The 27814-nt window shown below is 42.5% G+C and overlaps 1 protein-coding gene and 1 long non-coding RNA gene across 8 annotated transcripts in view; one reads left to right on the top strand and one right to left on the bottom strand.

Moving 5' to 3' along the window:
• The window catches only part of SUSD6 (sushi domain containing 6), a 114389-nt gene that overhangs the window by 17858 nt on the left and 68717 nt on the right, over positions 1-27814 (bottom strand). The window lies entirely within an intron of this gene.
• On the top strand, positions 1642-6102 carry LOC113946781. Its single transcript, XR_003527544.1, has 3 exons — positions 1642-1804; positions 3976-4104; positions 4278-6102. It is a non-coding gene; the product is annotated as an uncharacterized LOC113946781 (long non-coding RNA).

The following is a 27814-nucleotide window of genomic DNA, read 5'->3' as shown; positions in this document are numbered from 1 at the left end:
ACAGCAGGGCACAAAGGTCACTAAAGCTAGGACAGGAACAATTCTGACAAATTATAGTTACTCTTTATATGAGTCAGGCTCAAATCCCAGCAATTCCAAGAGGAAGTTGGACTGAGTCTCAGGTAAATTCCTCACTGACTACACAAGTGCTCTAGCAGGTTTAACCATCCTCAGAGCAGTGTCAGAGGAACCTGTCAGCACTGAAGCACTTTGGAAACCATTTGGGTTTACAACTGCTCTGCTGGATGCCCTGAACACATGTCCCCCTATTTGGATGTTATTAAACTCTCCAGCCTTTAGACATACCACAACTTCTGTGGGACAAGACTGGAAATGGAAGATCCTAAGCTCAGTACTTCTCTTTCTTCATCCACGAGATTTAATCCATTTAACAGATACTATCAAGACTCACGGAGGAAAAACACCCTATAAACAAAACCCACCCTCCTGATCAAGCTGAACATGTCCCCGCCTAGTCTGGTTCAACTTGACATGATTGTCTCATGCCAGCATGACCTACCTGGTGAGTGAACACCTTTGTGAAGCAGAACACATAAGCACCCAGTTAAATTGTTCCAGTGCTAGATGCCATACCATTTCTTTCATGCAGTTTCCTCTGAAGCCTCATCATAACTTTTTTGCACTACCTTGACTGCCCTACAGTAGGATTTCTATAGAGGAGCTTAGAAAAAGTTGGCTTGCCTCAAAGTATATCTTTTTGTCTCTTCTCATATCTCCTTTCACATACAAAAGTTTCCTCCTGGTCACAGTCATTGCCTTTGCCTATTCACTCTCTTCCAAGTTGTGTGCTTCAGCACATTCCACAGTGGCAAGGAGCACTTCTCTGTCCAAGTCAGTTCTCCAAAACAATGCCACCATTACTCTCTCCGACAGGACTTGCCACTAGCCTTAGAAATAGCACATCCAGAAAAAGCATCCAAAATAAACAGAAAATATCCCCATCTTCCAGTTACCTGTCCCTGCTATGGATACTTTAATTTTCAACTTGGAAAATTTGTGTGTGCATCACTTCAGTACAGCAGAGGGAACTGCAAAAGCTACTACTACATTACTTCTGGCAAGGACCTTCCAAAGAGCCCCAAACTCTCTAGGACACCCTTGCGAGTAATCCTTCCTCTCTACTCCCACCTTCAGTCTGGGTCCTGTCACAGCTAAATGGGTGGTCTGAAACACTAGCTGCATCTGAAGCCATACAATGCTTTTTCACAATAAAAACCTGACAGCCTGATGCAGTCAGCAGGCTCGAAGTGCAAATCAAAGAAAGCAAGAATGTCCACTTCAGCTTCTATAGGGTCTGGCAATTCTAGTAGAGTGCTGCCCATGGATCCCACTCAGGGCTGATACTGAACATTAGTTTCACTTAGGAAGGAATTAAATGAATTTGCTAGCAAGATCTCTGGCCCTATGTGCTAATAGGAGAAGAAACAGTGTTTTCTCTCCTTGCAGAGTTTCAGTTCTTGCCAGCAGGACAAGACCTCTTCACCTGACCTCTCCACTAATCTCCTGGTTATTTAGTAAGCCAACAAGGAAAGAATTAACCCCTTCCTTTGCCCAGTTCTTGGATATACTCCCAACCTCTGTCTCTGGTACTCAGAGGAGCATGAATGTGACCCAACTAGATAACAGTGTCACTACTGTCCTTACCCACAGCAGCAGGGTAGTCAGCCACAGTGAGAAGCTGACTGAGCAGCTTCTTGAGCAATAACAAGCCTCCAGTGCTGCAGACAAACTACAGTGCTTCAGCTCACACCTAAAGGAACACACTCTTCAAGTTTTCATGCAAGTAGCTACCTTATTTGTTTGTCTGGGGGCTTTTTGGGGGTTGTTTTGGTCTGTTTTGTTTGTTTTTTGTTTTGGTTTGTTTTTTTTTTTTAAACTTAGCTTTTCCTCATAGAGAAGGAGTTGTCTCAAACCTTTCCACATTTGCTAGGGTAGGACAGATCCCTACCTAGCATATGATGAACTCGAACTCCACTACCTACTGAGAGAAAACAACCTGCAAAGTAGCACCAAAACTAAAGGTACACATACAACTGGCACACATAAGTTTTCAATAGCAAGCACTTATTTTATAAACCCTTCCTAACTAGCAGATAGGAAATTAACTGTCCAAGTTAACTGGTTTTCTCATGTCAACTTCACTTCATCCCCAACACTCTGAAGAGTCTCGGCTAAAGGTGGTTTGCTGCCTTGAGGAGAAAAAAGATTAAATATATATATATATATACACACCTATTTTATTCAAACAACATGCAGCTATCTGTCATGTCCCTGTAACCCAAACCTCCTGCTGTGTCACTCTCTGGGCAAGCAGGGGAAAAACACCATGGCTGCAGTGACACTGTGACTGCAGAACAAAAAAATTCCACAAGTTTCTCTTCCAGTCAGGAATTTTTCTCCTTAAACCAGGGCCTTCAGTCACACAACATTTTCTTCTGCCTGAGGCAGGACTTGTGTTTGGCTCCACAAGTTTTCTGCAGTGGGGGATGATGAGGGAAGATGACTAGCCAGCTTTGCTCTCAGTGTGAAATCCAGACAGGCAACATCCTTGATTTTCCTCTTCCCTTGTGCATACAAACCAGCCTATAAACAGCAGAAGCTGCTTTTGGCAGCCCCTCCCTCAGCAGCAATTTGGTTTTAGTAAGAAGCAAGTCTGTTACCATTTCATACCCCTTTTAGACTAATTTCCTCAACTAAAGACCATCTTTTACCAAAGCAAAAACCACTTCCGAGACATTTGGTCTGCAGAGAAAAGGCACCTTGGTAAGTTTTGATCAACAGCACTGCTGCGCCCCACCCACACCTTCCTTCCTGTTGAGAAAGCAATGACAGGGGGATGTGCTTTACTGGTAGATAGAAAAGCAGTCACCTCCACCCACATTCCCCAGCATGAGTGCCAGCTCCATTTCTGAGTGCTAAATATCTTCAGATTTCCACCTAACCATGTTTGCGTGGATACACTCAAAAGCTTTCAGCATAGCAGCTTCTTACTATGCACCCTCTGCTCCTGCATTGTCCTCCCCATGCAGAGAACAGGAATTTCCTATTAGGCTAGGAAATGGCTCACCAAGTATTTCAGGGACAGTCACTGCTTGTAACAGCAGGTTTGTGCTGAACACAAAGGGCCACGTGCTTCAGACCAGAATTTCACTTGGCAGCCTGGCTCTGTAAAGCACAACAATGACCTGTTGTGGGAATAATATTTGAGATTTTACCCTCTTCCAGCATCTTGGGGACATTTTTTAGCCCATGGAACGAAATTCCAACACAAATGCCTCCTACAGTCCTTAGAAAGGCTTATCCCTAGAGGACAAGTGGGTCACTCCTAGTTGAGGTGTAGCATGCTCTGCTCCTCCTTTCAGGTAGCTCAGGGTGTTGGTGGGGGTTTTTTGTTTATTGCCCACAAGTCTGCTAACCTTTGTATTTTAACTATAAAAATACAGTAGCTGCAGATACAAGATCTAAAAAGGGACCCAGACTGAAGCTGTCCTCTGCCAGCTGGCAACAGTTGAGAATTTGGTGTGTTTCTAGCTGGAGACAGCATTTACTCCATAAAAGACAGATTACCAGATGCCCGGGTTTTCCACTGGTCTGTAATTTCTGGGGTGGAGATGGGGACTGGAAACAGGAGAACAGATTTTGAACCTTTTCAGCACTCTGGCTTTCTCTAGCACATGAGCAGATGGATCATTTCCCAGAGGGATCCAGCAGCTGCTGGCGGGGCCCAGTCACAACAGCTGAGGCTAAAGGACCTCTTTATATTTAACTTACAGAAGGCAGAAGTCACTAAAAGGCCTCCATTGTGAGCACAAACACTTCTCACCGACTCTGCCCCTAAAATATTTTAAGCCTCCCTAAAAACACACTGCAAAACATAACCCTCTTTGGGCTCTGTGTATTAAGCAGAAGCCAAAGTCCACTGAAAAATAAGCTCTCTGTCTTTACTGGTTCCAGATGCTGCTTACTCTGAAGTCAACGACAGAAGAGCAAACTGAGCAGGACTGGAGTCTTCACAGGGAAATTGCAGTTTCCCCAGCAAGGGCATACTCTGAAAAGGAGGCTTATTTTTCTTTATGTCATAATGTGAGTAAATGAGAAGAACAAAAGCAAAGAGATTTGTATATACAATCATATAGCTCTGCATTTATATAATTAGACACAAGCATTTGCAATGTGTACAGTAACAGGCACCCCTCACAGTCATCCTATACACACCAAAGCTGCCTTTCTTCCCCCCCTCTTTTTTTTTCCCTTAGGACAAGGGAAGAAAAAGTAAGGAAGAAAAGACTCTAATTGCAGCCTTCCACCAATGCAGTCGCCATCTGGTAACTCAAGAGACACATGGAGCTGAATTATCTTAATTAACGTGTTACAAAAGTATTTAAAAAACTCTATGCTTATTAACACTCAGCTGTGATTAGCCAACCATGGAGGAAGCCTCCTAGTGCAACATTAATTATGGGTCTTGTCTGTCTATTAGAAATATGATTTTTTTTCCCCAGTAGTTTATCTCTCTCCTAAAATAAAAACCATTAGCATCAAAGCTTGCTCTAAAATGCAAATTATATTTACATTTTACAAGAGTCAAAATGTTTAGGCTATATGAAGCTGCCACTGGTGCTTCTACAGTGATACAGATTGTCTAGATACAAAATGTACTTCTCTATGCCCCTTAGAAAGCCTTGCTTCAGTTAAGCAACTCCCACTCCCACTGAAATTTTAGCAGAAAAATAAAGTTTTATACCTTTCTTTCCCCTTCCAAAACAGGACAGACTTTGCTGTATGCTAGGCAGTTGAAAAACCAAGACACAAATTCCAGGGCTAACAAAAACTGCAAGTGCGAAAGGAAGCTTTCTGCGACAGAAAGCAGCAACCCAAACACAACTGCACTCCAGCAGCAGATCTGCCTCCCCAGAAGAATGCTACTCACTATGACAACTGTATTATTTTCCCTGCAACAGGCCCACCTGTAACGTGGTCCCCTCAGATACATTCCCAAATGATTCAGCCTGAAAGGCTCCGAGACTAACACTGCCAAGTTTTTCAGACTTGGCTCGGTGTTATGTTTGTTACAGGGCTGGCTGCAGTGGGGCTCTCATCCACACTAGGCATCCTGAACATCAGTATAACACCAAATTATAAGACAAAAACCTGGTGCTTTTAAACAAAGCCAGGATTGATAAATTATTTTGGGAAACACTAACAAGGAGGAAGAAACAAATCAGAACAACTGCAGAAATATTTTTAAGATCTTCTGATAAAGTAATCTTATAGCTGCACACACACACACACACAAATAAATTTAAATTGTTGTTGATGTATGTGGAAGCTCACAAAGCTTGCTCAGGTCCAGTAAAGATGAAGACCAAATGACCAGTACTTTACAGCATCCCATATTGCCAGGACAGCATAAATAATTTGTATCTGGGCTGCACCTGAGTCAGCAATACAGTGGCCCCAGAAAAGCCAATGTGATACAGAAACCTGCTCTCACCTATGGGCATAGCACAGCTTTCCAAGTGGCCCACATTTCATTTGCTTTTGTTTTCCAAGGCTGCTTCCAGCCTCCCTGTGCCTTCTTCCAACTCCTCCGTAATTACTTCCACATGTTCCAAGAAGGAAATAAGCAAGTGCTGTAATAACACTTTGTGTAATGAGCAGGGTTCCAGATTCTGCTTTTGAAACCCAAAGCCCACTGTTGTAAGTAGCCTTGTGGATTCCTCCCCCTTCAAAAGTTGGATTAGGAGGGTCTCTCTAAGATAGCTGCATATGGGTTTTTGTTTGAAATTCTGATCATCAGGAAATATAAAGGGTGCAAAAGTGTTTGCCACATGGGGCAAAGGCAGCTAACAATCACTGGGGCCTCTCTTCCTCTCACTGACAGCTCTTTCAATTCTAAATCTTACTTTATATTGCAACAAGGAGGAGAATATTTAAAAAGATTAAGAACTGTCAAAATAATTTGATGGTCTTACAAAAAAGGAACAGATAGCTGTGCAGGAACTTAGTTATATCACACAGCTTGATTTGTCGTCTTGTCCTGATCACTTGTTCCCAAAATCCTACAAAATTAAAAACTGGTCCCAGGAGCAACCTGCACATATACTCTGTTGTTTCTTTGTTCCTAGGTGGGTTTTTAATTTGCATACAGTAATACACCAAGGGTGTTTTTTTAGGATAAAAGTCTGACACACACTGTGAGGCTCTGGTATCATGAAAAACATGACTCTTCAGCAAAAACAATGAGACAGTATAGGAAAAAGCATAACTATGTTGTTCAGCATAATATGATGTTCATGCTGATTTTGGACACCAGGTTTTGATACCACAGAGATGACTGATCTGCACTGACTGGTCTGTTAAGGCCTGAATGAAATAAATATAGCCCCTCTACTGATGTTAGGTGAGGACATACCTTCAGGATACAGAAGAGCAAAACTTGTCTCTACCAGTAAAGTGACAGGAGGCCTTCAATTTAGCAGTGCCTCAGGAGGCTTAACTTTCTTGTGGATTTCCATATGATTATAAAACACTTCCACTCCTGAAACTTCAGCCTAGTACAGCAATTAGGTTTCTTTCTTCAATAAGGCCTTAGAAGTTCTTGCTATGGCAGTTTCCCACAATATGTCCCTGTTGTGGACTCCAGCATGGCCAGTCAAGCTCTGGATGGCACATATCACCTGGCTGGTAACACTAACAGCAGTAGTGTTCTGCATTGCTTCCCTTCCACTGTGAGGTGGAACTCAGGCAGACACCACCAAACAACACAACAAAAGGCTTCCCCTTACCCAAGAGGCCAGCCCATGCCCACCTTCTAACCCCAGTTCTGCTATGGTTTATTCTGAGACTTGACACGGATCATTGCACGGTCATGAATCTGCTCAAGAGGCAGTCCTAAATTCCAAAGGGACATGGGAATCTCTGAAGTAAGAATTTTTGAGTTTAGAGACACTAGGCAAGTCACTTTAAAGCTCTGACCTCGTAGGCCCCCTTCATTCACTAATGAGCCTTTCGCAGCTGATTCATTTTTCATCCTTTCAGTAGCAGCAGCTGTTGCCTCTGACTCAGCCTATCCAAAAAGTACTAATTTGGAAGTTTGGCCAAGGCTGATCTAGTAATGGCATGCACACAGGAGATCACTGTGTGCTAAATGCTGTTCCACTTTCATCTGTGTGGAAACTGAACTGGGAAGCTCAGAGCCCTGGGTTACTTTAAGCTTCCCTCTGAGGTAAGTCTACTGACAGCTTTGCTAGGGAAAGGTTGGTGAGGACAGTGATCCCAAAACCTCAATCTGATATGCCAACAAACAGGAGAAAACTTTTTTATCCTGCCATGCTATATATCCTCTGGCTTTTGGCACTGCTCAGGACCATTGAACCCAACAGAATCTAATATCTGGGCAGATTTTTTTATCCTTTAAGAATAACTCATCTGTGTCATGGACTTGTCAGAACAAGCACTCAGTTAATTTACCACTGGCTGGGCAGAACTGCAAAGACTTATTAGCCCTGTCTCGTTGGAAAGCCTCTCTCTTAAGCACATTTCATATTTTCACTCTAGATGTGGTAGGTTAGCTGAAAGTACTAAGTCATCTTTTTTACTGGCTTTAGAGGAGCTCAGCACCACAAACAACTTCTCTGCAGAGTCTGGCAGGAAAAAAAAAAGAAAAAAACCCAAAACAAACCACTTGATCACTCTTCAAGTCATCCTATTCTATATAGTGACAGAAGTACTCCACATGACAAACTCGGCTTTTCCAGAGACCTCAAAGTCTTACAGACTCACACTTATGCAAGTTCAATCTGAGCTACACTTGCTTGAACCAATTAGCTGATACAGACTCAATCCAGACTCTAGTAACTCAAGAGCTCTAAGACAGAGTGAAGCTGAAGAACTACTTTTCAAAGAAAAGTAAGAAGTTTCTTCTACTGAGACGAGCTAGCTATGATACACCTTTCTAAATTGTCTAACACTTTTAAGAGTATTGGGCAATTTAGGAGCTAGCAGTAGTAGGAAAAGTAGTAGGAAAAGTCGTGTCAGACCCTCATAACCTGCACTGAAACTTAACACCTACTCAGTAAGTGGTCTTCTCTATTTACTAGCAATACAAGTAACTAGAGAGTGTCTTTTGGCAAGAAGGGAGGAAACCCAGTGAAGCTATCAGTAAGCTTGCTTTGTGACTAGAGCATGACTAGCAAGAGGCATCAAGGTCTGGTGGGATGCTGCTGCTACTTTATCAGTCACAGAAGACACCATCAGCTCTGGCAGAACAGGCAAAGTCCCACACATTCTACCCACTCAGAGTCTTCTGGGGATCAAATGGCACACAGAAAGTAAATGGCAACTTAGTATTATGCATAAATGCAGTGAATAGAAGAAATCAGATTTTCAGCCACCTTCATTTAGAAGGCTGTACTGCTATATAGATGTACTTCAAAGAGTTTGTTTTTGTATCTCCATTTTCCCAGTTCCTACCAACAGCTCTAAGCAAATCAACGGACATGACACAGCACATTGTCAAAAGCATACCTAGCAGCAAACATGAATTCTTCCTTTCTGTCTTTCTAGCTCCTCATCCCAAACACCCATAGGGTAAACATAGTGAACTGAAAAAAAAAAAAGCCAGGATTGGGTAACTGTTCAAAAAACAAGCTCCTTCCATGGCTGGCAAGAAAAGTGTTCAGAGAAGATGTGTTAAAGAAGTTCTTGCCCTTTGAAATACTGCTTGTCCTTTGACACTTTCACTATAGCCACTGGAATCAAACTACAAGCATGTCAAAATATCCAGCTTGAAAAAGCACGTAGTAAAAAGAAATCCAGCTTATTAAAACATGTAATAATAAAAAAAAAATCACCAAAAAACCACAAAAACTCAGGGATAGCAACTGCCAATATAGAACCCATCTGTAGCCCTCAATGCCTGACAAAAACATAAGAAAAGATGAAATACCACTCCTTCCATTTGACATAAAAAGAAGTTATAAAACATACAACCCAAACCCCCACAATGTAACAGATCTCCTCGAGGACTGTTAAACTTCTGCCTTGTTTCTCTGCACTTCTCTGCTTTTAAGCAACAAGAAATACAAGACCATACATATTCTTTGCATCTTATTTATACTCCCTGGTAACCTAGACAAGTTCTTTGTTCTGGAAGTATTAAAATGCCAAGCTAAAGCCACAAAGATGACCAGTGGACTGGAGCATCTCTCTTAAGAGGAGACTGCAGGAGCTGGGCCTGTTTTGTCTACTCTTCAAGACTGAGAGGAGATCTCATCGATACATACAAATATCTCAAAGGCCAAGAGGGTGCCAAGAGGATGGTGCCAGACTCTCTTCAGTGGTGCCCAGCGACAGGGCAAAGAGTAATGGCCCTAAACTGAAACATAAGAAGTTTCACCTCAGCATGAGGAAGAACTTCTTTACATTGAGGGTGGCAGAGCACTGGAACAGGCTGCCCAGGGAGGTCAAGGAGTCTCTCTTTCTGGAGACATTCAAAACCCACCTGGGCATGTTCCTGTGTAACCTGCACTAGGCAACCCTTCCTTGGCAGGGGACTTGGACAATGTGATCTCCAGAGATCCCTTCCAACCCTAACTATTCTGTGATTCTAAGGAAAAAAAAAAATATCCTCATAATGCTTTATTATAGGGTCACTTTTCATAGAGTCATAGAATGGTTTGGGTTAGAAGGGACTTTAGAGATCATCTAGTTCCAACTGTCCTGCCATGGGCAGGGACACCTTCCACCAGACCAGCTCAGAACTCCATCCAACCTGGCCTTGAACACCCCTAGGGATGGGGCATCCACAACTTCTCTGGGCAACCTGTTCCAGTGCCTCACAGTAAAGGATTCCTTCCTCATATCTAGTCTAAATCTACTCTCTTTCAGTTTAAAGCCATTCCCCCTTCTGCTATCACTGCATGCCCTTGTAAAAAGTCCCTCTCTAGCCCTCCTGTAGCCCCCCCTTTAAGTACTGGAAGGCTGCAATGAGGTCTCCTCGCAGCCTTTTCTCCAGGCTGAACAACTCGAGCTCTCTCAGCCTGTCTTCATAGGAGAGGTGCTCCAGTCCTCCAAGCATATTCATGGTCTGCTCTGGACCTGCTCTAACAGGTAGGTCCATGTCCTTCTCATGTTGGGGGCCATAGAACTGCATGTAGTGCTCCAAGTGGAGTTTCAGAAGAGTGGAGCAGAAGGGCAGAATCACCTCCCCCAACCTGCTGGCCACGCTGCTTTTGATGGAGCTTAAGGTTGGCTTTCTGGGCTCAACTGTGCACTGTCAGGTCATGTTGAGCTTCTCATCAACCAAATACCCAAAGTCTCTCCTCTCCTCAGAGCTGCTTTCAGTCAATTTTTCTCCTTTCCTGGTGTTTTTGAAGCACAGCTGGCCTGACAGAGGCTCAAGAGCCTTGGAGGCACACAACTCCAGCTTCTACCTACTGCCACAGAGCCAGCCAAAACACATCACTGACTTTGAGATTATGTATCCTTACACCAGAGGCTGACATTTTCAGGTGGGAAATGCTGCAGTTTAATGACTGGAACTAAAGCCTAGGCAGAAGGGACCCAGGCCTAGAGAAACACACCACCAATAACTAAGCTGAGGTTTTGCCTCCCTGCCTCAACTTGCCCCTTCAGAGGGGTTTCTTGTCTGCCCTTGTGAATATATAGTTTCAGTTAGTTTGGAGCCCTCAATGTGATGATTTAGGAGTTCTTGTCAGCCATGTAATTATTTTTAATAACAAAGACTTACAGATTAATTTGACTGCTTTACTATTCATGTCTTCCTTTTCTATACCAAGAAAGCCAAACCAGAAGGCAGGATTTCACAGTTCAGTAGTTCTTCCACACAGGTCTCTCTGGCCAGGAGTTTACTTCAACCTATACTGTCATAAATACGACTATCACATGGCTGAAGATCCATATGCTGCATTACCATCTTGCAGTGCTACTGTCTGTTTTCTTCTCCACTTCTGCTTCTTGTATGCCAACTGTTTGGTTTTTTTTATATTATTTGTGACATTTCATTAAGTTTCATTTATTGTTCTGAGGCGCTTATTTCCTCAGCATTCTCAAGTGGCTTCCTTCAGCTACATATTATCTACACAGCATCACCAGTCATGTCAGAGTAGTTCTTGCTAAACCAGCAAGAGTATTTCTCAGGGCAATGTAATTTAACAGGATAACAACAGTGTAAAAATGCTAGATTGAGTTTTGGTTACAGAAAGTACCAAGAATCACACCTCAGTGACTGCACTTTACCTGGATCATTCCTGTCTCTGACAGACCAAACCTGATTGATCCTATTATCATTTTCAGCCAGACAGACCTTGGGGTCTAGGACAGGGCCTTATTGAAGAGACTGTTGCAGCCCAGGTTCTTCCAGACATTTCAGTTGATTGGGAGATGCTGTTACAAAACCGTGTTTCCTTGAATACCACAAAATCCAAAATATCAACATGAAACTGTTTTGCTTGTTCTCCTCTGCACCTTCCGGCCAGCATTTACTTTCAAGTTCCTCCTGAGCTTCTTACAGTTTTTCCTCCTCCTTTCTAAAGTCCTACTGTTCCTCCTCACAGCCATCCTCCATCAAATGTGTATGAGACAATTCCTGCTCAGCTCCAGCATTCTCTTGCATCAGACAATAATTTCAACTCCCTAGCTCCATCAGAGATAGTGTGGTTAGCTGGGGCTTGGGGGTTGTTTTGGTTTTGTTTGGGGTGGGTGTTTCAGTTTATAGGTTTTTGGAGACTTTTTAAACATTTATCTACAAGGACATCTTTTGTACATTTTGTACATTTCAGCAACATTTAAGTAAAAATGTAGTGGATATATCCACTACATCACTACTTGCACCTTTTTGTCTAAATTGTCAATCCAGCAGGACAACATTTTAAATTTGGTTTCAAGAACCTGCAGAACCATCTTATCTTCAGAGAGGCTTATGAAAATGAAATGCTGATTTTACATTATAAAATGTCATTATAATAGCTCAATCCTTTGACTTCTGAGAAAGAGGATGAGGTGGGAAGGCCAGATTATTCAAAAAAACCCCAAGTAACTATTTAAAGGATTTACTTATTTATAGGTTCATGATTCAGAGAACAAAATCCCTTCCACTACCCTGGTCAACACAGAATACATATGTATGGACACTGATCTAGCAGGCAGATTTCACAACCACCACCTGACTCAGGCTTTGGAAGGGAAACAGTAAGCAAGAGTGACCAAGACAGTAGGAGAAGCTATAGCCTGTCAGTTAAAAACAACAACACAATCTTCCCCAAATCATGCAAGAACAAAGCAGTTTCAAGTTCCTTATACAGAAAAACAAAAAAGAGTATTTCAGATGTTCCCTGGGGAAGAATGCAGTAGAGGAAGCTGTCGCAGCATGCCTGAATGCCACAGGAAGCACAAAAGGGGAAAATTCCTGAGTGTTCCCAGCTTCCTCAGAGCTGGGGCCAGAGCTCAGAGGAATGCTGAGACCACCACCCTGGTGAGCCCTCAGACTCACATTACAGCTGGACTCACATCTGCCTCCCATGTCATCACATGAACACACAATGGCAGAATGGTAGGAAGCAAGCATCCAAATCCCAACTCTTCCCCAGTATCAGTGCTCCCATCTAATATTCCCTCAACCTACGGAAAAAAAAAAAAACACAACAACAAAACAATCAAAAAAACCCCAAAACCCTGGATCTGGTTTTGTCCCCCCTAAGAGTACTTATATGACAAAAGCTTAAAATGGGAGAAGGCAGAGGTTATGCTTCCTCGTTCTACAGACCCAGTTGCTGAATGTGCCTTACACACACCTTCCTGGTCCTCACTTGGCTTCTGCCAATCAGTCCTGAGGCAGATACAGGCCCTGCCCACTGACTCAGCAAGCCCCATATCTGTGAGGAGGCAGCTCACAAGCAGATTGTTGGACACTTTCAAGAAAAACACAAGATCCCTCAACACATGGGGCAGCCCACATCCTAACAGCTGACCTCATGCATGTTCCCAAGTCACATTTTCAGGGAGCTGAAGAAAGCCTCTCCTGCATGAGACTCCCCAGACAGAGGGTTCAATTCAGGCTCAGTTAGTTCTGAGGCACCAGACACCTACACAAAGCTGGAAGATATGGCACAGGCCCTTCAGGAGCTCTGCACCCTTCCAGAAAGGCAGCTGAAGGGTACGCCAGATGTGAGGCCACTGACTTCAGACCACTCTCAGTCACCTACATCTGAACACTTCCCATGCTAATTAATTCAACAACCCTACTGCCATTCCCAGGTCATCATCTAGCCCTACATCCATGTGCCCTACAAAATTCAGGGCCTTTCTACATTCCATGAGTTCTCTGAACTAAGAAATCTCTCCTCCTCATTTAAACATTCATCAGTTAATGCAGTTTTTCTTTCTCCCTGCAGCACATGTTAAAATTTCTCCCATCACACTTTCTGGATTATAATTCAGTAGAGAGGCAATAAACCACCAAGTGTTACTATGGCCAGATGAAGTTTATCAGTTGATGAAAATGAAGACCCCAGACACAGTGAAAATAAACAGTACACAGAGTGTCCCTACGCCAATTGTTTCTGAGATGTAGTAATTCTATGCCAGGCTGATGTCTCTTCAGCTACTCAGGGTAGCTCAGTCTACCAGAAAGTTTGGCAAAAATGCTCAGACAGTGGTTATAGCTTTCTTGCTAGAGGAGTGAAAGCTTCCCATGTAACTTTGAGATCCATTTACTGTATGGTTCAATCTCTTTCCAGTTTGTAAAGTTTCTCACAAAAAGGAAATGGAAGACTCAAAGAAATCATGCTAAAAATAGCAAAAATGCTGCCCCCCCAGAGACACACTTGGGAACTCTCCCAACTGTGTATGCAGACTCCTTGAGAACAAAATCTTATGCCTGAGAACTAATGGGAAAAAACAGCTTGGAGGGAAGTTATTATGATGCTGATAAATTAACATCCAGACTGTAAAATACAGTTCCAGAGAAAAACCAGGAGTCCAATTACTAAACTTATCAGTTACTGTTTTGTAACGAATTTCTTTTTAATACTGATACAGAAAATTACAGAGAACAGCACATGCATTTAATCAGAGAGAATAAGCATTATAGGCGAACAATGTAAACAGAAATCTGAGAGCTCCTTTACCCAGAGGTTTCCTGGTTTTTATTCATTTGTTTCCCCCTCTCCTCCATATGATTGGGGAAAATGATATTTGAACTCTTTCAGGGGAAGGAAATAACAGAAAACCCACTGTATTAGTAGTAACGCAACAGGCACTGCAGAACCGCATTCAGCAGGCAGCAGGGAGTTACTAGGACAAAAGGCAGTAAAAAATGCCACAACCCCTTCTTAGAAACTTCTGGTAATTTTCCTTTCTTCCCATCTCCTCCACCCCCATACAATTTGCTCAGCACACAGGAGTTACTCTTTCTTACCAGATATATCACACAGACACTGTCAGAACTTTCTTCCTCTTGCCAACATAACTATAGTCAGGCTGTCCAAAGGCTGTTGCGTTCCATTTCACAGAGCTGATCACGTCAGACAGCCTGCAGAACCATCCTTTATTCTGCCCCTCGTCCATCCCCTGTCTTTTCTATTCACTTTTTAGAAAAGGTTACTTTAGCCACACTTAGCATGAGGATGCTACTCACAAGAACAGCTATATTCTGGCAGTTGACATGGAGAGCAGAGGACAATGCTCCTAGGAGGCAGCTCAGCTTCTGTGGAAAGTAACTCAAGTTTGGGAAAGAAGGGAGAAGTGCTAAAAGTTCCTGCTTCTCAACTAGACTTTCTCATAATAATCTGTATCTTTCATTAGGGTATTAATGAAATACTTAACAACACAATCTAAACATACAAGGGTCTCTCCTCCCAAATCACTGCTTACTGGTCAGAGCACTCAACTGGAGTTTGACAACATGGCCTCCAGCTAACACCACATTCCTCCTGTGCATGCACACGAGAGGCTTCTAAAATCTCACAAGAGATATGCTAGTACCAAAGTAGGAAAAGCCCTTTTCCAAAACCTCTGGATTAGATCTTTTCACCAAGGACCCAGGCGTTTCAAAGTTACTATTTCTAAAACACATGATCAAGACCTGGCACTGTCAAGATATAGATTTTCTTCTCTCATAGTCACCCTATGAGCAACAAACCTCAAAATTGGTTCTTAGTTCTTAACCTGATGCTGCAATTGTGCAATGGACATTTTGTGGTTAAACACCATTATACTGTGTCAACTCTCACCAGAAGTAAAAGTGATTTCCCTAGAAATAGAAACAGATTTCAGTGTCTGGAAAACTAGAGTTTTCCTCAAAAGATAGACCCACTGTTCTTCTCCATTCTCTTTTTCTTCAGATTTTGCCTGAGGACAAAGAGGGCAAGAGCCTCTCAAGCATTGGGATAAGTCACTCAGATTATGACACTGGACTTTTCCTCCCCCTTTTTCTTTCCCGTTGGTATGTCTTTATTAATAAGGAGGGTGGAAGTGTCTGCTTATATTAAATGCCATGCTCTACTTTCATAGCCCTACCCCCAGAAGCATCAGAACTTAAAGCCATGAATGCAAATCACAGCAACCTAGTTATTGCACATCAAAGCTGGCACTGTCACTCTTATTCTCAGGATAGAAGAGACAACCAGACAGCTGACATTTACTCTTTAGCTCACAGGGTAAACAGAAACCAAATCACAATACCTTTGCTGCTGCTCTGGAAGGACACTGATCCCACACTACCCTGCAACAACCATAATGCCGGGCCTAGATTCCTTTCTGCAGTAACTCCACAGGGAAGAGTCAGCTACCAACTGTACCAGTGTTTCCCTCTTAACAGTTGAGCTTTTTGGAGTTCTCTCCTCCTGCTCTTTTTAAACCCCTTATCAGTAATGAAAGTTACTGCAGTGTGTAGAACACACTCCAACAAGAGCACTCCTCTGTAACAGAAGCAGTTTGTGAATAAATACCTTCTTGTTCAGAGGCACATACCTCTGCCAATTACAGAAACTGCTTGCACTGAAAAGCAAAAAGACATTCAAAGCTTTATTTTAACACAATTAAAGCAGTTTCAAAGTAAGAAGCTGTCATCATGTGGCAGGCAGAACAGCATGGACCATTATTATCTGTTCTGAAGACCACTGCTTGGAAACATCTAGTCCCAGTCTAGCACATTTACTGGCAACAGATTTCCAGTCTAGACTTCACAAAAAGCTCCCAGAAAAGTAGTTTTCCCATAATGCTCCATTCTGATACAAGGTCATGTGGCTGCATGTACAAAATTTGGACATATTAAGTGACTTGCTCTCCTCAGTAAAAATGGTCAAAACCAAGGTTCATGGGAATGGGAACATAATATGGAAATCCTTTTGAAGAATCACGTCTACTAGACTGTAGTGAGTTCCTGTCTAGAAGTGCAAAATACCTGCACAGTCAGAGCTATTCTGCAGTCAAGGAGATCTCCAGGGCTGCAGTGGCCCACAGGAACAGGAAGGATGGATTTACAAGAGGTGCTCCTTGGTCAAGAACAAACAGCTACTTCTGTCCTATGGCATCTGTATCGGACCCAGCCAGGGGCCATGCTTGTTCCATGGTTGATCACCTGATGAGACTAACCAAACATGGCATGTTGCTTTCAAACACTACTCTTGATGACTTGACAAAAAGGATTGCTTAGAAAACCACAAGAAAGTGTCTCACCATTGCTGCATAAAACTGCTTTATTCAGTATACTATTTTCTAATAAATCATGCCCTGGGGAGCACTCACACTGGGGTTCATAATAATGTTGAAGACAATAGAAGAGTCTGCTGCTACTGGGAAAACTGGGAACATAGAAGCATCTTTCCAAGCGGAACTGCAGCTAGAGAATTAAGCTTCCTTCCATCAGTATTCAGGGCCTAGCCAGGTTTGGCAACACATTTTTTCTTGTCACAGAGTTGGACAAACTGGCAATATGAAGCTCTCTTCTACTCCTGGTAGACTTTTATTACTGACAGTTAGTCTTGTCTGGGGGTATATACCCACGAAGAAGAAAAGGCATATGGTATTACCTTGCCTTCCTGAAACAACTCAGAATGGGCTGCCACCACTGCAATTTGCTTAACTGAATGGATTTGAGTCTTCTTCCAAATGTTCTCTCAATCTGCTTACAGTCAAGTAACCTTTTGAAAAAACCATCTTCAGTGTCTCTTCATGGATTTCCAGATGTTACTCAGTTGCTCTGTTATTCAGTTATCTCATGCTACTTAGTTTTCATAGGAAGTTTGCAGCTCTCCTTCACTAATGTATTGCCTATAAATTTAAGCAGTAGAATACTAAATCCCTCTTTCAAATTGTAAACACATTAGGCAAAATTTTCAGCAGTGTTTGTATGACTTGAGACATACTCTCCCAACTGATTACCAGTGGAACACAAGCACTTTGGAAAATTTCATTTGATGGTAAATGCACCCGACATCAGAGCCATCCCACCAGATATCTTCCTAATTTAAAGATACAATGCTATTTTTCTTCAGTATTTACTTGCCTAGCTGATATATCACTTTATAAGGACCCGTTCAAGCAGACAAAAGAACTAACAATTTAGTGGAATCTAAACTATACCATCTAGAAGTGAGGAATTTCTGACACAAACTTTATTGTAGAAAGATCCTTTTCTGGCATTCTGCCCCATCTCCTTTCTCCCACCTCATGCACTCTTGCCACTTGTTATACAGAATCCCATTATTCTGGGCACTTATTTCCTTTCCATATTTGTATCTATTTTATGCTGACAGGAACAAAAGAAAGAACAACTTTATTAAAAGGATCTCTTTGAAAGTCAGTATCTCACTTGCTTCCCTGCATTTAAAATTGCATCTTATTGCCCTGGTTTCTCCCCTCTCAATACATCAGAGGCATATTAATTCAGTTCTCAACATCTACTGACACAAGGCACTTGCAATAAGGGATACAGCAGTTAAGGTCTTATGTCTCCAATTATTTTTACTGAATTGCCTCTTCTTTTAAAATTTGCAGTCTTGTTAAAAGTACATTTGAAAAAAAGCCACAAGTTTGTTACTAGCTATTTCCAAGTAATTAAATTCATTAATCCAAACAGGGACCAAGAGAAATAAAACTACTTTCTCCTTCTAGCTTTTCCCCCTCCTCTTACTCCATAATAATTATAAATGCTCTTAACCCACTAAATATTACAACCAGGACTTATTCATTCTGCTTTTTGCTGTCCTTATCTTTCTCTTGCAAGCCTTACAACAGTAATTGCCCTGAAACTGGAAAGAATGAAAGAGGGTTCCTCCCACAGTAAATATAAAACTTGATCAGCCCCTCAAAAATCAGGCTGTTTGTTGTTTCCTGCATTTTTAGTTCTTAGATTTTTTAGTTCACAGCATTCAGATTTACAGTTTTACTTTTTCTCCAGCCTGCTTTTGTCATAATACTGAATATTTCATTTCTATCATCACTACAAGTGTTTTGAAAAGAAGATGCAGAAACTCACACATCCCAAAACCAGCCACACACAGATGCACAGTAGCTAAGTTTAACTGCAAATTCAAAAGCCTGTGCAACTAGAGCTGGTTGCACAGCAACTTGGTGACTAACTTCCTAAGGAGACAGCTGGCAGATTTGCATAGCTGTGTCTGCTGATGCATTTGCAGAGACAGAAAAAAGGAGAGGACAAGACACTTGAGGCTCTGTCACCCTGTGCTTTCTGTCCAGCACAGGGCACCCAGATATCCCACCTTCACTCAATGTAGGTTCAACTGAACATCTAATGTTTAAGACATTCCATCCTTGTTGTACTTTATAGACAGATGTGTGCTCTACAGAAATAAGCAGATTAGAACAGACCTGGATATTGGCAGAGTTAGAAATATACTGAATAAGCACATACACACCTTGTCAGCAGCCACAACATTCCTGGAAGGAGTTGTGTATTAACACAGTGAAGTTAAATGCTTCCCTTTCTCAGCAGGCCAAATACCCTGTACTGTGTTTACAGAGGAAGTTACTTTTGCTCCTCCCTGATGCCCAGTGGGACAGATTATCTATGGCTCAGGTTGCAACTACAGCAATTCTTCCAGCCAGGCTCTGCCTGTTTGTCCCCGTGCAAGAGTTGTGAGTCATGGGAAAAAACCCAGCTCCCAGCAGCACCAAGAGCAAGGGACATCTATGACTCCACCAGCACTGCTTTGCAGAACCACTTGGGGAGCTATGCCCTATGTGAGCATGCAAGAGAAATCCTGATGGGCAGACACAAAGATTAAGGCCTGTGAACACTCCAACCTACACATAGGAACATCTCCTCAAAACACACCTTTCCCTTCCTCTTCAATACTACAATACAGCACTAGCAGTACACGGCTCCAGGCAACCACCAGCGTTTTCTGCTGCACACCCTCTAACTGTACTCACTCAAGTCAAGGGGCTCCTGTTATGGACACAATGGGTCAGCTAATAATTTTATGGCCCATATACATGGTTGGAGAGGTAGCACAAAATACTCTTGCCTCTCACTGGTAGGCAAACAAGACAAATCCCTTTGTTCCCTTGCCCCAGGGACCAGACAACCAATCTGCCTGGCCTGAGCTGTCATTTCTATATCTAATGGAAGTGGAGAGGAAATAGCAAACATAGGGATTTTCCACTAGAGCCCAGCATATCTAAAGCCTTAACACAAGTTTCCAGCACAAGTAGCATCAGAAAGGGAAAGCAAACTTAATGAAAAATGATCAACTGAATTGTAATCAGAGGTAAGGGTAATAAAACAGAGTTGCAAGAGTCAGGAGTTAAGTTTCACTACAGAATTTTTGTTGCTAAACAAAACCTTGTAAGAATACAATCACTTTTCCCAAGGAACCACCCTAAAATTCTGTGCCTGGGCAACAGGTTGCCACCACAAGAGGTGTGGAAGGCAGATGATGAATAGGATGTATGTGCTCCCCATTTCCCTTGATTGAAATACACTAGACAAACTGGTATAACAACCATACCTCCTTCCTGTAAACATGACTTCAGGATACTTCTCTAGCATACAGCTGTGATCCCAACACAGACCCTTTAACTTTTCCATCAGGAAATTCTCAGGCAGTCACTTCCAATCAGCAAGAAAGAATGCTATCAGCGACAACTTCATATCTGCCAGCCCACATTAAGGCCAATAAACAACCAGTTTCCTCTCAACAACAACAATCCCCTTTTATCATGGTGTGGATACCTTCACCAACCCTTCAGGATCCACTGCAGGGGGAAAAATAGACAGAGATAATCAGAAAGCAGCTTTTCAAGCCAAAATACCCTCCCCTCAGAACCTGGGGGTTGTGGTAATCCCCTTTTTGAAATGCTAATGTCATTACAACCATAGCAGCAGAAGACAAGCGGTGGGGCCTGGAGGGGCCTGGGTGACAGAGCCTCTGATGTGCCCTTACACAGATGATTTAAACTGGGCCTTTTGTAACTCTCCTTCTCAAAGCTCCCCGCCCGGCATCATGCTTGACAGGAGCTGCAGCTGCCATCCGACCCTCCCAAGGAGCAGGGGTGCAAAGATCAACCTGATGAATTCATGCGTGTGGGGCTGGGGCTGGCGGCTGCAGCCTTGTGTTCTCCAAACGCCAGGACAAAGGCTCAGGGAAGACTTGAAAAAAGACAAAGCTGTTCTCTTGCTACTGCTGAAAAACAACTGCACAACAGTAAAAATCATTACAACTGGTCACTAAACTGGGCTCAACAGATATCAGTACAGGAGAGCACAGCTCAAAGAAACTAATCAAGATAAATACATCTATCCTTAACATGACAGGAAGCAGCTCAGCCTCAGGAAGGAACCCCTCCCATGGAGAAAGTTACTCCAAAAGGACAGAGAGCAGTCAACTTCCCTGGCAAAAGCAACTGGAACTAGCTGCTGTGGGGAGATCAGAGACCAGACTGAGCACAAGTTTCATCCTGCCACCGCATGCTATGTAACAACTGACAGATGGTTACCAGAGGGCTTTCGTTTTGTTTTCAATTCCATGTTCAGTTTTCATTGCCTCCGATACCAGTCAGGGAATCAACAGGGAAAACAAACTTTACTGCAGTAGTGTTTCCTGCAACTTGCCATTTCCTACCATCTCCCAGGGAACCTCTCACTACAAGAGAAAAAGCAGATCATCACCACAATGGTTGAGAAGTAAATCAAGCTAAGTTTTACACCAGGTGAAATAACTGGAAAAGCAAATTACAGACTGAAACATTTGCCATTCACAAACACTGCTGCATTTACAGCAATTTCCACTTCACCATGTGATTGAGTGAAGCTACTCTAACACCACAGTCAAAGCCAGTGAAAGGAGGTGATTGTCCTGCTCTGCTCTGCACTGGTGGCCTCACCTTGAGTACTGTGTGCAGTTTTGGGCACCACAATATAAAGAAGACACCAAGCTATTAGAGAGCATCCAAAGGAGGGCAGTAAGGATGGTGAAGGGTCTGGAAGGGAAGCTTATGAGGAGCAGCTGAGGTCACTTGATCTGTTCAGCCTGGAGAAGACTCAGGGGAGACCTCATGAGGTCACCAACCCCATGAGGGGAAGCATAGGGGCAAGTATCAATCTCTTCACTCTCGGGAGTGACAGGACTTGAGGAAATGGCAGGAAGCTGAGTTAGGGGAGATTTAGGTTGGATATCAGGAAGAAGTTTTTCACCAAGAGGGGTGGCTGGGCACTGGAACAGGCTCCCTAGGGAAGTGGTCACAGCACCAAGCCCGACAGAGTTCAAGAAGTGTTTGGACAATGAATGCTCTCAGGCACATGGTATAACTCTTAGGGTGTCCTGTGCAGGGCCAGGAGTTGGACTCAATGATCTTGATGGGTCCCTCCCAACTCAGCATATTCTATGATTCCATTAAATAATATATAATAGCCCCAAATCCCTCTGCTGAAAAAGAAACCTTACAAGTTCAGTCATCTCACTGCTGCTTAGGTGTTTGAATTCCTACCTATAAAGAAGTAGCTGCATTTAAAGAGGAGGCCAGCCTCTACTGCCACAGAAAAAAGAAAGGTGACAGACCACTCTGGAAAAAGAGATGTGTTTGATTTCATTTGTGCAGGGTGCACACTGGCAAGCAGCTTTGAAAAGCTGGTTTCAGTGGCAACATTTTAAAAAGAAAACCACAAAAGCTCCAGTTCTGCAGGCACTCTCCCTTGGTGCTACTAGCTAACCAAAGTCAGGAGAAAAATTTCCTCCATATGAAGCAACTAATTAAGTCAAGAGTTCAGTGGGTGGAAACAGACTTAATGATAAGATGCTTCCCTGCTGTCAGAGGATGTAGAACAGACATTCGTTTTCATCCTCTCAAATTTCTCCATGGCAGCTGATGCAGGCAAGCATGAAATACTCCTGACCTGCCACAGACAAGTGGCAAGTGGCCAGAGGTATGCAGTAAAATAGTTAGAGATTTGCTCACCTTGACTGCTGTCAGAGAATGAATCTTGTCACAATATCCCTAATTAGCAGCTCACATCAGTCCCTTTTTGTTTTACTAACAGCAAGAATCAAAGATGTTAAAAGCAGCCCTACCTGTGTACCACATGACATGCTGCAATGTCCCATTTCCCCCACGCTGTCACACCACTGCCTACCCAAGGACTCAACTTGTACACAGGCTCACCTCATGACTGAAAAGACCCAGTTAAAGTGGAACCAAACATGACCAAGGCAATACTGACAGGAAAAATAAAGAAAAAAAAATGAAAAAACAAAACAAAACCAGTGCTCTCAAAAGTGCTCCAACCCTGAGGAGTCTCCACAGCTGAAGGCATGTGCCAAGAGGCAGTCAGTTCTCCAGAGTGCTAAGAGGAGGCAGAACTCACAGGAGTTAACCTCTTTCAGCACAGCACCCACACTGCACCTCCAGTGTGTTCACCCACTAGAGGCATGGCCTTACACCAGCAGACAAGAATCTGGCCCCCACTGCACACATCTCCTCTCCCACACAGCAGAAGTGCACCAACACTGCCTGACTGCTAGTCTTGTGTTCTTCCTCTGTTTGTTTCACTACTGCTCCAGTGACAAAATTGAACAAGAATCCTGTACCAATAGAGAGATCAGCTCTCCCAGCACCGTAAATCTCCTCCAAGTATTCCAAAAGTGGAGTCTAGCTTACTAAATTATATGGAAGAAACAGTCATCATCAAAGCACAACTGTCAACTTAAAGATAACATTCTGAGAAGTAAATGCAAATAAAGAGACAAAGTGAGAAGGCTCAAAGGTCAACCCTACTTTGGGATAATGGCAATAACATTTGCAGCAAGACTAGTTTGCTGGGAACAGCAAAGAAGCAGAGGACGAAAACAATAAAATTGGAAAAAGAAACTTACCACCCTTCATGGGTTTCACTAAGATTTGTACTCAAAGGCAAACTCATCACAGTTTGTGACTACGTTCAGATTTTTCAGCTTAGATATCAAAAATTAATAGTTTCCTCTTTTGAGAGAAAAGTGACAGTTGAACCTAAACACTCATATCCTAAAGCTTTTATCTTTTCTTAGTATCTTACAAACTAAGTCAATTACACCCAAGAAAGTGTTTACAATGAAACCTGAACATTGTTCTTCAGGAGCATTCAACGGTTACTTTTGCTAGGGAAAGCAAAAGGAGTGACAAAAGGGAAGTATTAGCTTTAGGATAATATATAGCATTACAGTTACTTTACATACTTTGCCTGTACAAAAGAGAAGTAAAGATGTGCTGCAGCATAATGCGTAGCTCAGCTCAACTCTTTCAGTACTGGTCATTTTCAAGAAGCACATCAGAAGACCTAAAACTTGAACTACTGGAGGCAGGTTACACAACAGGGGCATCCCTGGGGCTCCAAGTTTCAAAGATAGCTCTTCTGAAGATATAAGTGGAGTGGTCCCATAGAAACTGCTATATCAGCAACTGTGAGTTTTGTATGACACACCAGAAGCACATTCCTAAAGGCCTCTGCAGCATCAGCTATGTTTCCCAGAGATAAATCTCCAGGATGCTGGTGGTCCAGAACAAAGGCAACATCAGAATTCCCTAACCCACTCTAATATAATTTCATTCCACACATACAGTGACAGACAGACCCCACCATCAGCAAGGAGTGTCAACAAGGGTCAGGCAGGTTTAATAGGCTTATCTTCTTTACAAAAAGGGTTCTCTAGAGTGGGTGAAACAGATAAATGGGGGGAAGAGCAAAGCAGCTTCTATCTATAAAACCGAATACAAACTAAGAAAAGCTGAACTTTGAGAAAGTCAGATACTACTCTACACATGGCAGCAATTTCCACCTGAAATTCCTCCCTATATCTTCTTTCACACACAACTGCTATATGGTCTTCCACAGTTTCTCACTCCTCAGATCACCATCCATGACATTAGAGCACTTATAGGCAGGCACAGTCAGTGCTCCAGTAACCGGTATCTTAACCCTGTTCTGCTTCTGCCTTCGGATTTCTGCATTGAAGCATCAGGCCCCGGAAGGAACACACGCTTTTTAACCGTGTAGTTCTTAAACTCTGTCAGTGTCTCACTAGTCAGTCCTGTGGCATATAGAAAAGCCTCAAAACCTTGATGTTGTAAAGGCATCCTCCTGCATTAAGATACTCTTACCTAACCCTTAAAAAATAAATACACATATATAGATATTTTACTAGAGTCCTCCCTCCCAAGGCCATACTATTCTCAAGCATTGTAATCTGCTTGCATAACTAAAACACTACCTTCTTTTAGGATTTGCACTTAACCACCAAGCCACTAATTGGCTTTTTAAACCACCAGGATATTTTTCACAACTCCACCTCTGGAAACATTCACCCTCCTGTTTTACTGCACTCCTGTCTCCCTGCTCTCCTTCCCAGAATATTATTCTCTACTGATCCTCATTCACCCTCAATCTATTCTATCACCTTCTTACAAATCTCCATTTGCATCTAGTCCTTTTCTATGCCTGCCGAGTCTCCAGACAGATCCATTTCCTTCAAGATATTGTAGTTCTACCTAAACCAGAAAAAACTTTACCTGTTGTTTCATCAGTTGACACCTCTGCTGAAAAAGCAGAAGAAAAAAAGTTGTCTAAACCACAAAACTGGTAAGATCACAAAACAATTTTATTCTCTTTCTGATGGACAGTTTTATGACTGCCTATGGGTATGTCTGACACAACATTCTTTATACATCTTGTTAGTCTTTCTCAGGACATAAAAAATATTCTTTCTAGCCAGAAAAACACCAACAGCCTCTGACTTTCCAGTTATGACACTGCACAAATCAAGGCTTATCCTATTCCTTCCCTGTCTGTGACTGTGGCTGAGAATTCAAAACAACATCCACTAGAGGTGCTTATCTCACTATACAGCAAGGTAACATTTTTCAAATAAGACATACTTCTCCCTGTACTGACAAATAAAATATCTATCTCAAAAGCGGCAGCAATGTTTATTTCTGGTCTCAAACAAGAAAGATTTCTCCCAATTCAATTAAGATGACTGCTAGACCTAAAATGCAGAGCCCACAAGATTTCAAGATGCTCTTTTTTTACCCTACTGTTCAATTCTTTGGCTTCTGCTGCCACTGAAATGCTTCTTACTATGCCAAGGAGATAAATACACTTACCCTTGCATTCACAGCATGGTCCTACAGAGAAGGAACACAGGAGGCATCTCCATCCAGCACCAGCCATGCCAAGGTACACAAGCAATGAGGGACCACCCCCACAACCTCTAGACAGTCTTCTCAGCACAGGAACTCCAGAAGTTCCTCTCTCCCTTACATAATAAAGAGATCACTGTAGTAGGCTGGGCCAAAAGTTCATCTTATTCTTCAACAGTTTAGCAACAAGCTCCCTCTAGCTCAATCCACCTAGCACATCCTGTAACTCATCTAAGCAGCCCCATACCTAAGGGGTTACTTGAAATCCCTTCAACAACATTTGGAAGCAAGCAATTCAACAGTCCTCCAACTCCAGTAAAACACTTTGCAGAGGTAGAGCCTCAGGGGAATTCCTGTTTGCAGAGGAAGATGAACACTCCACAGAGGTTTCAGTTAATTAAAAGGAAAATGTGTTTTTAGATGGAGATCAGCACACACAGATAAGCAGATACAACCTCTTGAGACAAAGCCATAATCCTGTCACTGGGTTCCAATTACTCTCACAAAGGTACAAACATTTCTGAGCTTGCTGTTCAAGTGCCTTTAGTATCCTATCCTACTCCTGACAATCAGCAGCTTGTTATGAGTAGTGTTTTAGCAACCCTCATGGAGACACAGATTGATGGGTTTAACACAGAGCCTTGACAGATTCAGCAACAAAAGCTGAACAGCTACAGCTTTTCACCTTGCCCTAACACTTGTTTCTTCCTTATCACCCATGTCAGATTGTTGAGGACATACCCACAGCTTTACACAACACACACCAGCTATCCAGCAGTATTCACTCCAGGTTGAAGTTTGCCACAGTTCAGAGCAGATTTACTTCTTGCTCTGCCATCCCCGCTGCAGAATCATTAACAGTTGGCAGCATAAACACCACACTGCTTGTGGTGCTACAGCTAAACATAAGGGCTGGAGAAGCAATGGCAGACATGGGTTAGACAGACAAAAAACATTCCACATATCCTAAAAACAATGTCTCAGTAGCAACGGTAACCAATGTAAGATTCAAAAGGGACAGAGGTAGGAAAGGAATTGTCAAATGGCACAAGGTGATAGCAAGCAAACTTTCTTCTATTGCACTGCTAGGACTTTTCCCATGATATGAGGAAGAAACTCAAACTCTTCCCAAATGATTGGCTCAAGCAGATAAAGAAGGACTCAGTGAGAGAAGGAAGCTGAATAAGAAGACAGAGAAGTTTGCATCTTCAACCTTGCAGGCAGCAGTCAAAGGACACCAGGACAGTGATGAGTCAGAACCTGCACTGTAGTTCACAAGCAATTTCTCTCAAAGAACAAATGTCATTCAGCACCCCTTCTGCTTCCCTGTACAACGAAGTTCCTACCAGTGTCTATTGTTCTCATTTTAAACCAAGAAGCTAAGGTGAATTGGACCAGACAACTCTTGAGGTTTTTCCAAAAACAGCTATTTTCCTGCTAGCAACCATGGCCAAGAATTGAAAGCCCCTTAATACTATGTGTGTGTGATACCACTGCTCTTCTCAGGAGTAAAACTTAGACATTGGATAAAAGTTGATGATTCAGAGGATTCCATCAGCTCTTAACTCCCACTTTCTAAAGACCAAAATTTGGTAGGTGGTAAAATTTCTCTCTCACACCTTTAAATTCCTCATTATCAATCCGTTCCCCTCAGACTTTGTTCCTGTATTCATTTTTCTTTTTTTTTTTTTGAGGAGAAGGGAAAGTTCAGACTGAATAGATCAAATTTCATAGTTTAACAAAGATCTACAGAAAATTTTATATATTTAGAACAGATAAGGAAGCCAAATAAGCTTTCCAACTCCTTCCAAAGTGGTATTCATCCATAACATGCACGCTGGAAAGATTTTAGAATTTTTCTGAGCACATGAAACAACAAGTAGGAGTACACAATGGAAAAGATCAAGATTCATGGTCTGTGATGACATGTTCACTTTTCTTGATTAAAGGAAAAAAAGATTTTTTTTGCCTCAGCCTGTCCTGCCCATCCTCTCAACACTCTATTGGCCCTTAAAACTCTCACAAGCAGCATCTCCCTCTCCACTTCAACGAAACATTTATTCTGATTTCTTGTTTTCTTCAGTCATTTGAAGTTAAACACTATAGAAGGCACAGGGATCCCTTCGAGCACAGTGAA

Source organism: Corapipo altera, unplaced genomic scaffold, assembly GCF_003945725.1.
Source record: "Corapipo altera isolate COAL_440 unplaced genomic scaffold, ASM394572v1 23b, whole genome shotgun sequence".
NCBI classification, from domain to species: Eukaryota; Metazoa; Chordata; class Aves; order Passeriformes; family Pipridae; genus Corapipo; species Corapipo altera.
This window is presented reverse-complemented; position numbering and strand designations above follow the sequence as displayed.